General features: G+C 44.6%; 1 pseudogene; it reads left to right on the top strand.

Annotated features, from left to right (window-relative positions):
* The first annotated feature begins 5,476 nt into the window (after positions 1-5,476).
* LOC141084910 (chemerin-like receptor 1) lies at positions 5,477-6,536 on the top strand (annotated as a pseudogene).
* The last annotated feature ends 814 nt before the right edge of the window (positions 6,537-7,350 follow it).

The following is a 7,350-nucleotide window of genomic DNA, read 5'->3' as shown; positions in this document are numbered from 1 at the left end:
ATGATGGCCCCAGCCCCCATATATATAGTATGATGGCCCCAGCCCCCATATATGCAGTAAGATGGCCTCAGCACCCATATATATAGTATGATGGTGCCAGTTCCTCCATATGTACAGTATGATGGCCCCAGCCCCCATATATACAATATGATGGCTCTAGTTCCTCCATATAATGTATGATGGCCCCAGCCCCCATATATGCAGTATGATAGCCCCAATTCCCTCCCAAATATAAAGTATGATGGCCCCAGCCCCCATATATACAGTATGATGGCTCCAGTTCCTCCATATAAAGTATGATGTCCCCAGCCCCCATGTATACAGTATCATGGCCCAAGTTCCCCCCATATATACAGTATGATGGCTCCAGTTCCTCCATATAAAGTATGATGGCCCCAGCCCTCATACATATATTATGATGGCCCCAGACCCATATATACAGTATGATGACCCCAGCCCCCATATATACAGTATGATGGCTCCAGTTCTTCCATATAAAGTATGATGGCCCCAGCCCCCATATATACAGTATGATGGCCCCATCCCCCATATATACAGTATGATGGCTCCAGTTCCTTCATATAAAGTATGATGTCCCCAGCCCCCATTTTTATTATTATTATTATTATTATTTATTGTTATAGCGCCATTTATTCCATGGCGCTTTACATGTAAGGAGGGGTATACATAATAAAAACAAGTACAATAATGTTAAACAATACAAGTCATAACTGGTACAGAAGGAGAGAGGACCCTGCCCGCGAAAGCTCACAATCTACAAGGGATGGGTGAAAATACAGTAGGCGAGGGAAGAGCTGGTCATGCAGCGGTTTGGTCGATCGGTGGTTACTGCAGGTTATAGGCTTGTCGGAAGAGGTGGGTCTTCAGGCTCTTTTTGAAGGTTTCGATGGTAGGTGAGAGTCTGATATGTTGTGGTAGAGAGTTCCAGAGTAGGAGTGATGCGTGAGAGAAATCTTGTATGCGATTGTGGGAAGAGGAGATAAGAGGGGAGTAGAGAAGGAGATCTTGTGAGGATCGGAGGTTGCGTGCAGGAAAGTACCGGGAGACGAGGTCACAGATGTATGGAGGAGCCAGGTTGTGGATTGCTTTGTATGTCATGGTTAGGGTTTTGTACTGGAGTCTCTGGGCAATGGGGAGCCAGTGAAGGGATTGACAGAGGGGAGAAGCTGGGGAATAGCGGGGGGGACAGGTGGATTAGTCGGGCAGCAGAGTTTAGAATAGATTGGAGGGGTACGAGAGTGTTCGAGGGGAGGCCACTGAGCAGGAGGTTGCAGTAGTCAAGGCGAGAGATGATGAGGGCATGGACTAGGGTTTTTGCAGATTTTTGGTTGAGGAATGAACGGATTCGTGAAATATTTTTGAGTTGAAGTCGGCAGGAAGTGGAAAGGGCTTGGATATGTGGTTTGAAGGAGAGATCAGCGTCAAGGATTACCCCGAGGCAGCAAGCTTGTGGGACTGGGGAGAGTGGGCAGCCATTTACTGTAATGGATAGGTTCGTTGGGGGGGTCACATGAGATGGGGGAAAGATGATGAATTCTGTTTTGTCCATGTTAAGTTTCAGAAATCTAGCAGAGAAGAAGGATGAAATAGTGGACAGACATTGAGGGATTCTGGTTAGTAGGGAGGTGATATCTGGTCCAGAGATGTAGATCTGTGTGTCATCAGCATAGAGATGATACTGAAAGCCATGAGATTCTATGAGCTGTCCCAGGCCAAAGGTGTAAATGGAGAAGAGCAGGGGTCCTAGGACTGAACCTTGTGGGACTCCGACAGATAGGGGGCGAGGTGAGGAGGTGGTGTGTGAGTGGGAGACGCGGAATGTCCGGTCTGTTAGGTATGATGAGATCCAGGATAGGGTCAAGTCTGTGATGCCAAGGGATGAGAGGGTCTGTAATAATAGGGAATGGTCCACTGTGTCAAAGGCAGCCGACAGGTCCAGGAGGAGGAGGACAGAGTAGTGTCACTTGCTCTTGGAGGTTAAGAGGTCATTGGTGACCTTAGTAAGGGCAGTTTCAGTGGAGTGGTGTGGCCGGAAGCCAGATTATAAGCGGTCGAAGAGGGAGCAAGAAGAGAGATGGGAGGACAGTTCAAGGTAGACATGTTGTTCCAGTAGCTTGGAGGCATAGGGGAGAAGTGATATAGGGCGATAGCTAGATACAGAGGATTGATCAAGAGAGGGCTTTTTGAGGATAGGTGTTATGGAGGCATGTTTAAAGCTTGAGGGGAAAACACCAGTTGTTAGTGATAGGTTGAAGAGATGGGTTAGGGTTGGGATGAAGACTGTGGTGAGGTTTGGGATGAAGTGGGATGGGATTGGGTCAAGTGCACAGGTGGTGAGATGTGATCTTGAGAGTAGAGTGGAGAGTTTGGTCTTCTGTAATGGTGGAGAAGTTGGTTTTGGAGGTGGAGGGCTGGGAAGTCAGGAGGAAGGGCTCTGGGGGTTGTTGACCAAAACTGTCTCTGATGTTATCAATCTTCTGCTTGAAAAATGAGGCAAAGTCTTCAGCTGAGATGAGTGGGGAGGGAGGAGGTGCTGGGGGACGGAGGAGAGAATTGAAGATGTTGAATAACTGTTTAGGGTTGTGAGACAGGGAGGATATGAGAGATGAGAAGTAAGTTTGTTTAGCTGTGGCGAGTGTGGACTTGAAAGTAATGAGGGACTGTTTGAATGCGATGAAGTGCTCGTTGGAGTGGGATCTTTTCCATCTGTGCTCAGCAGCCCTGGAAGCTCGCCTCAGTTCTTTGGTCAGGCTGGTGTGCCAGGGCTGTCTGTTGATTTTGCGAACTTTGGTATGTGTAAGTGGGGCAGCAGATTCCAAAGCTACAGCTATTGTGGTGTTATATAGAGCAGCAGCGTCATCCACATTGTGTAAGGAACTTATATCTGTGAGAGGGAGGAGGGATTCCGAGAATGAGTGTAGGTCAAGGTGTTTAAGATTTCTGCCTGGGTGTGAAAGTTTGTGGGGTGGGGATTGTTGACATGGAGTGGAGAGGGAAGAGAATGTGTGAAGGTTGTGGTCAGAGAGGAAGAGGTGAGTTAGAGAGGTTAGATAGGGAGCAGAGGCGGGTGAAGATGAGGTCCAGTGTGTGGCCATCTTTGTGGGTGGCTGTAGAAGACCATTGAGTGAGGCCGAAGGAGGAAGTGAGAGATAGAAGTTTAGTGGCAGCTGAGAGGGAAGTGTCAATGGGGATGTTGAAGTCGCCCATGATGATAGTAGGGATGTCCGCGGAAAGGAAATGAAGTAGCCAGGTGGTGAAGTGGTCAAAGAAGGTGGTGGCTGGCCCTGGGGGGGCGGTAGATGACAGCCAGTTGGTGGTTGGAGGGGGAGTAGATGCGCACAGAGTGCACCTCAAAGGAAGGGAGGGTAACAGAGGGTGGCAGTGGGATTGGGGTGAAGGAGCAGGTATCTGACAGGAGAAAACCAACTCCTCTGCCATGTTTGCTGCTGGGGCGGGGGGTGTGAGAAAGGTGGAAGCCACCATATGAAAGTGCAGCAGGAGAGGCTGTGTCAGAAGGGGTGAGCCAGGTTTCGGTGATGGCGAGGAAGGAAAGTTTGGTAGTAACAAAAAGATCATGGATGTAGGAAAGCTTGTTGCAGACAGAGCGAGCGTTCCACAGAGCTCCTCTTAGTGGGACTGGGGAAGCGGGGTATGATGGCCTCAGTTCCCTCCATATATACAGTATGATGGCTCCAGTTCCTCCATATAAAGTATGATGGCCCCAGCCCTCATACATATATTATGATGTCCCCAGCCCCATATATACAGTATGATGGCCCCAGTTCCCCCTATATGTAAAGTATGATGGCCCCAGCCCCCATATATACAGTATGATGGCCCCAGTTCCCCTCCATATATATAGTAGGTTGGCCCCAGCTCCCATATATACAGTATGATGGCCCCAGTTCCCCCATATACAAAGTATGATAGCCCCAGCCCCTATATATAAAGTATGATGGCCCCAGTTCCCCTCCATATATATATTAAGTTGTCCCCAGCCCCCATATATACAATATGATGGCCCCAGGCCCCATATATACACTATGATGACCCCAGCCCTCATATATACAGTATGATGGCCCCAGTTCCCCTCCATATATATAGTAGGATGGCCCCACAGCCCGTTCATATAAAAAATAATCAAGTTTACACTCACCTCATCCTGATTCCTGACACCGCAGCCTCCGTTTTGTCTTCTGGCCTGTAGAGCAGCAAGACAATGACATCATCGAGCCCCCTGCATGAGCACACCACGGAGGTCTCACAAGCCGTGGTCTGCGGCTTATGAGACAGACTGATGTGCGTGGCCATTCTACTGCCAGCCGCATCACAGCACAGCTGACACGGCCGTGTGCAGTTTGCTGTGTGCGTCCATCAGGTGGCTGGCCCTGCACAGCTGCTGGGGTAGCGGCCTGGGGGGCATTTGCCTCCCTGCCACCTGGCCCAGCCAGCCCCCACAAGTTCCAAACAAGAGATTTTGGCTTCAAACATTTCAATATTTGTCTCTCAAATTTCCCTACTGCACTAGAGATTTGCATGCTCCCTTGCGTTTTGTTTTTGGGTCCAATCCACTGCTTGTTTTTTCTACTGCCTTACAAATAGGCACTAACTTTAAGGGCCTGTCACACTAAGCGATATCGCTAGCAATATTGCTATAACATCACTGGTTTTTGTGACGTCATAGCGATATTGCTAGCGATATTGCTATGTCTGATACTTACCTCCGACCGCTCCCCCGCTGGTTATCGCTGATCGCGCGAGAACATCCTTGACCGTTTCTCATCATCAGCTTCCTGCTTGGCTTCCTGTGGCTCCGACGAGCGACGCGTGAACGCTGGTGGGAGGACGTCAGGATCGCCTAGTCTGACAGGTAAGTAATGACCCCTGACCCCTGCGATGTCGCTGGTGAGATCTGCCTGTGTGGCAGCTCACTAGTGACCACTTAGCGATGTACCAGCGATCCTGACCGCGTCATATCGCTGGTCGGGATCGCTGGTGCATCGCTTAGTGTGACAGTACCTTTACTAAAGGAAAATTTACAACTGTTTAATCCTAACTGAAAAAATAATGAGGAAGATAAGGTCAGACCATTTGAGTTTGGTCATGGTTTGACTTTTTACAAGTAAACAACTTGTTCGCATCTTTACAGTAAAAAATAATAATGGGTCAACAAAATTAAATTGGGGAGGGTAAAAAATAGACAGCATTTTTGCATTTTTGAAGAGCAGAAATTTAGATAATTTCCTCAACTTGTTTTTGCTTCCAAACTCTATTTGAGTCAACTATTATCTTGTCATTTTCTTATGGGGCAGTGAGAGTAGAAAGCTTCTGTCATACAATATGACACATTGATTAATTTATTTTATTTAATTTTCCCGAAAAGAAATATAAGAAAATATTCCTGACAGATGTGACATGGAAAAAATTATGGAGAATGTAACATATTTAATTTCCCCGGAAAATGCTACAGATTCAGAATATATAAATTATTATAAAAACTATACAGGAAATGATGAGCATACTGCCATTTTCATTCAGGGCATTTGTTTTGATGATCTGCTCATTGTTTTGCTTGTTGGGAATGATTGGAAATGGTCTTGTCATCTGGTTCGGCTTCTTCAGGATGAAAAAGACAGTCAACGTTGTGTGGTTCCTCAGCTTGGCCATCGCTGATTTCTTCTTTGCATTAATGATTCCTGTGTACATTGCACAACTTTTGGTAGGAAATTGTTCAATATTTTCATGCAAACTAATGCCACTACTTTTGTATCTTAACACGTCAGTAAGTGTCCACCAGCTCACGGTCATCAGTGTAGACCGATGCATTTGTGTCGTGTTCCCGGTATGGTGTCATAACCACCGGAGACCAAGACTGGCTTTCATAATTGCCCTTATCATTTGGATATTTTCATTTGCCCTAGCTACACCCTACATAACATAAGAAGACACGTTAACCACCTACAATGGAACACTGTGCATTTTTGAAATACAAAATTCTTTTTCCCTAAAAAAGATGATTTTTGGCTTTGTTTTCTACTTTCTTTTACCTTTTATAATCATTGTCTCCTGTTACACCGTGGTTGTCTTGCACATGAGAAGGAAACAGATCTTCACATCTTCTAAGCCTTTGAAAACCATCATGGCCATCATCATTGCCTTCTTTATCTGTTGGCTTCCCAGCTACTTTATTTCCTTTTATATAATATTTGGATCCACTTGGATGAATTTGTATGTACTTTATTATGGAAGTTTTATTGCCATGCTCTTATTAATCATGAATTCTTGTATTAATCCCATCCTCTACGTCTTCATTGGTCAAGATTTCAAGGAAAAATGTTGTGGCTCATTTCAGGTTACGCTTGAGAAGGCATTTCTAGAAGATGAGGGAAAGGAAGGTTGTGAGAAACAAGAAGGAAATATAGCTCTTATCCACAGACTTACAAAATAAAAATCAGAAATCATGCAGTAATATGAATTGCAGTATGACTTTGGATGAAATGTAGATTTTTTAAAGTTATTACTAAAGGTTTTTTGTGCTTTTTTTCTTTCTATTTGACATTTACCAAGAAGTAAAGAAATCTGAATTAGATAAATTTAACGATAAAGTACCCTAAGTTAAAACACTTATCATTATGTAATGATGAAATAAATTTAATTTTGCTTATATAAAATAAATAACATTAACAAAATGACATTGCTCTAGTCTATTTCAAGATTTTCAAATGTATTCAGGATATCAATATTTTTGGGTGTTTTTTTAAATTTCAATGCATATATTTTCAGCAATAGAAACATTTTAAAATTGAGTTTGCTGAAATATTTTGTACCTTAGCCTTTTACAGGTTCTTTGTTTCCCTGCATATTGCTAGCTGCAGAAAGCGTTACCTGAGAATCTGTCAGAGAGCTGATTCCAACAGTGAGTTTGTAAGCGCATCCCTTTTAGCTGATTTGTGCCCACATAAAATATCAGTTCAACTTCGCTGCTATCAGTGATCATAAATAAGCAGATACATAATGTGATGTTCCATAGCGCACTATGCACAATATGATGACCAATAACCACGATAAGCAGTTTTATGGAACCCACAGTGCATTCCCCATAGGATGGATTTATGAAGGATCGCTCCTGTCAAACTAACCTGATCAGCTTCTATGAGGATGTAAGCTCTCAAACGGACCAAGGAGAATCAGTGGATGTCATTTATCTTGACTTCTCTAAAGCATTTGACACTGTCCCACATAAAAGATTGGTAAGTAAGATGAGAAAGCTTGGGCTAGGGGAAAATGTGTGTAGATGGGTAGGTAGCTGGCTTAGTGATAGAAAACAAA

Source organism: Dendrobates tinctorius, unplaced genomic scaffold (genome assembly GCF_039654945.1).
Source record: "Dendrobates tinctorius isolate UK_male_01 unplaced genomic scaffold, ASM3965494v1 ptg000028l, whole genome shotgun sequence".
NCBI classification, from domain to species: Eukaryota; Metazoa; Chordata; class Amphibia; order Anura; family Dendrobatidae; genus Dendrobates; species Dendrobates tinctorius.
Note: the sequence above shows the minus strand (reverse complement) of the source record. Positions and strands in the feature narration are given on the sequence as shown.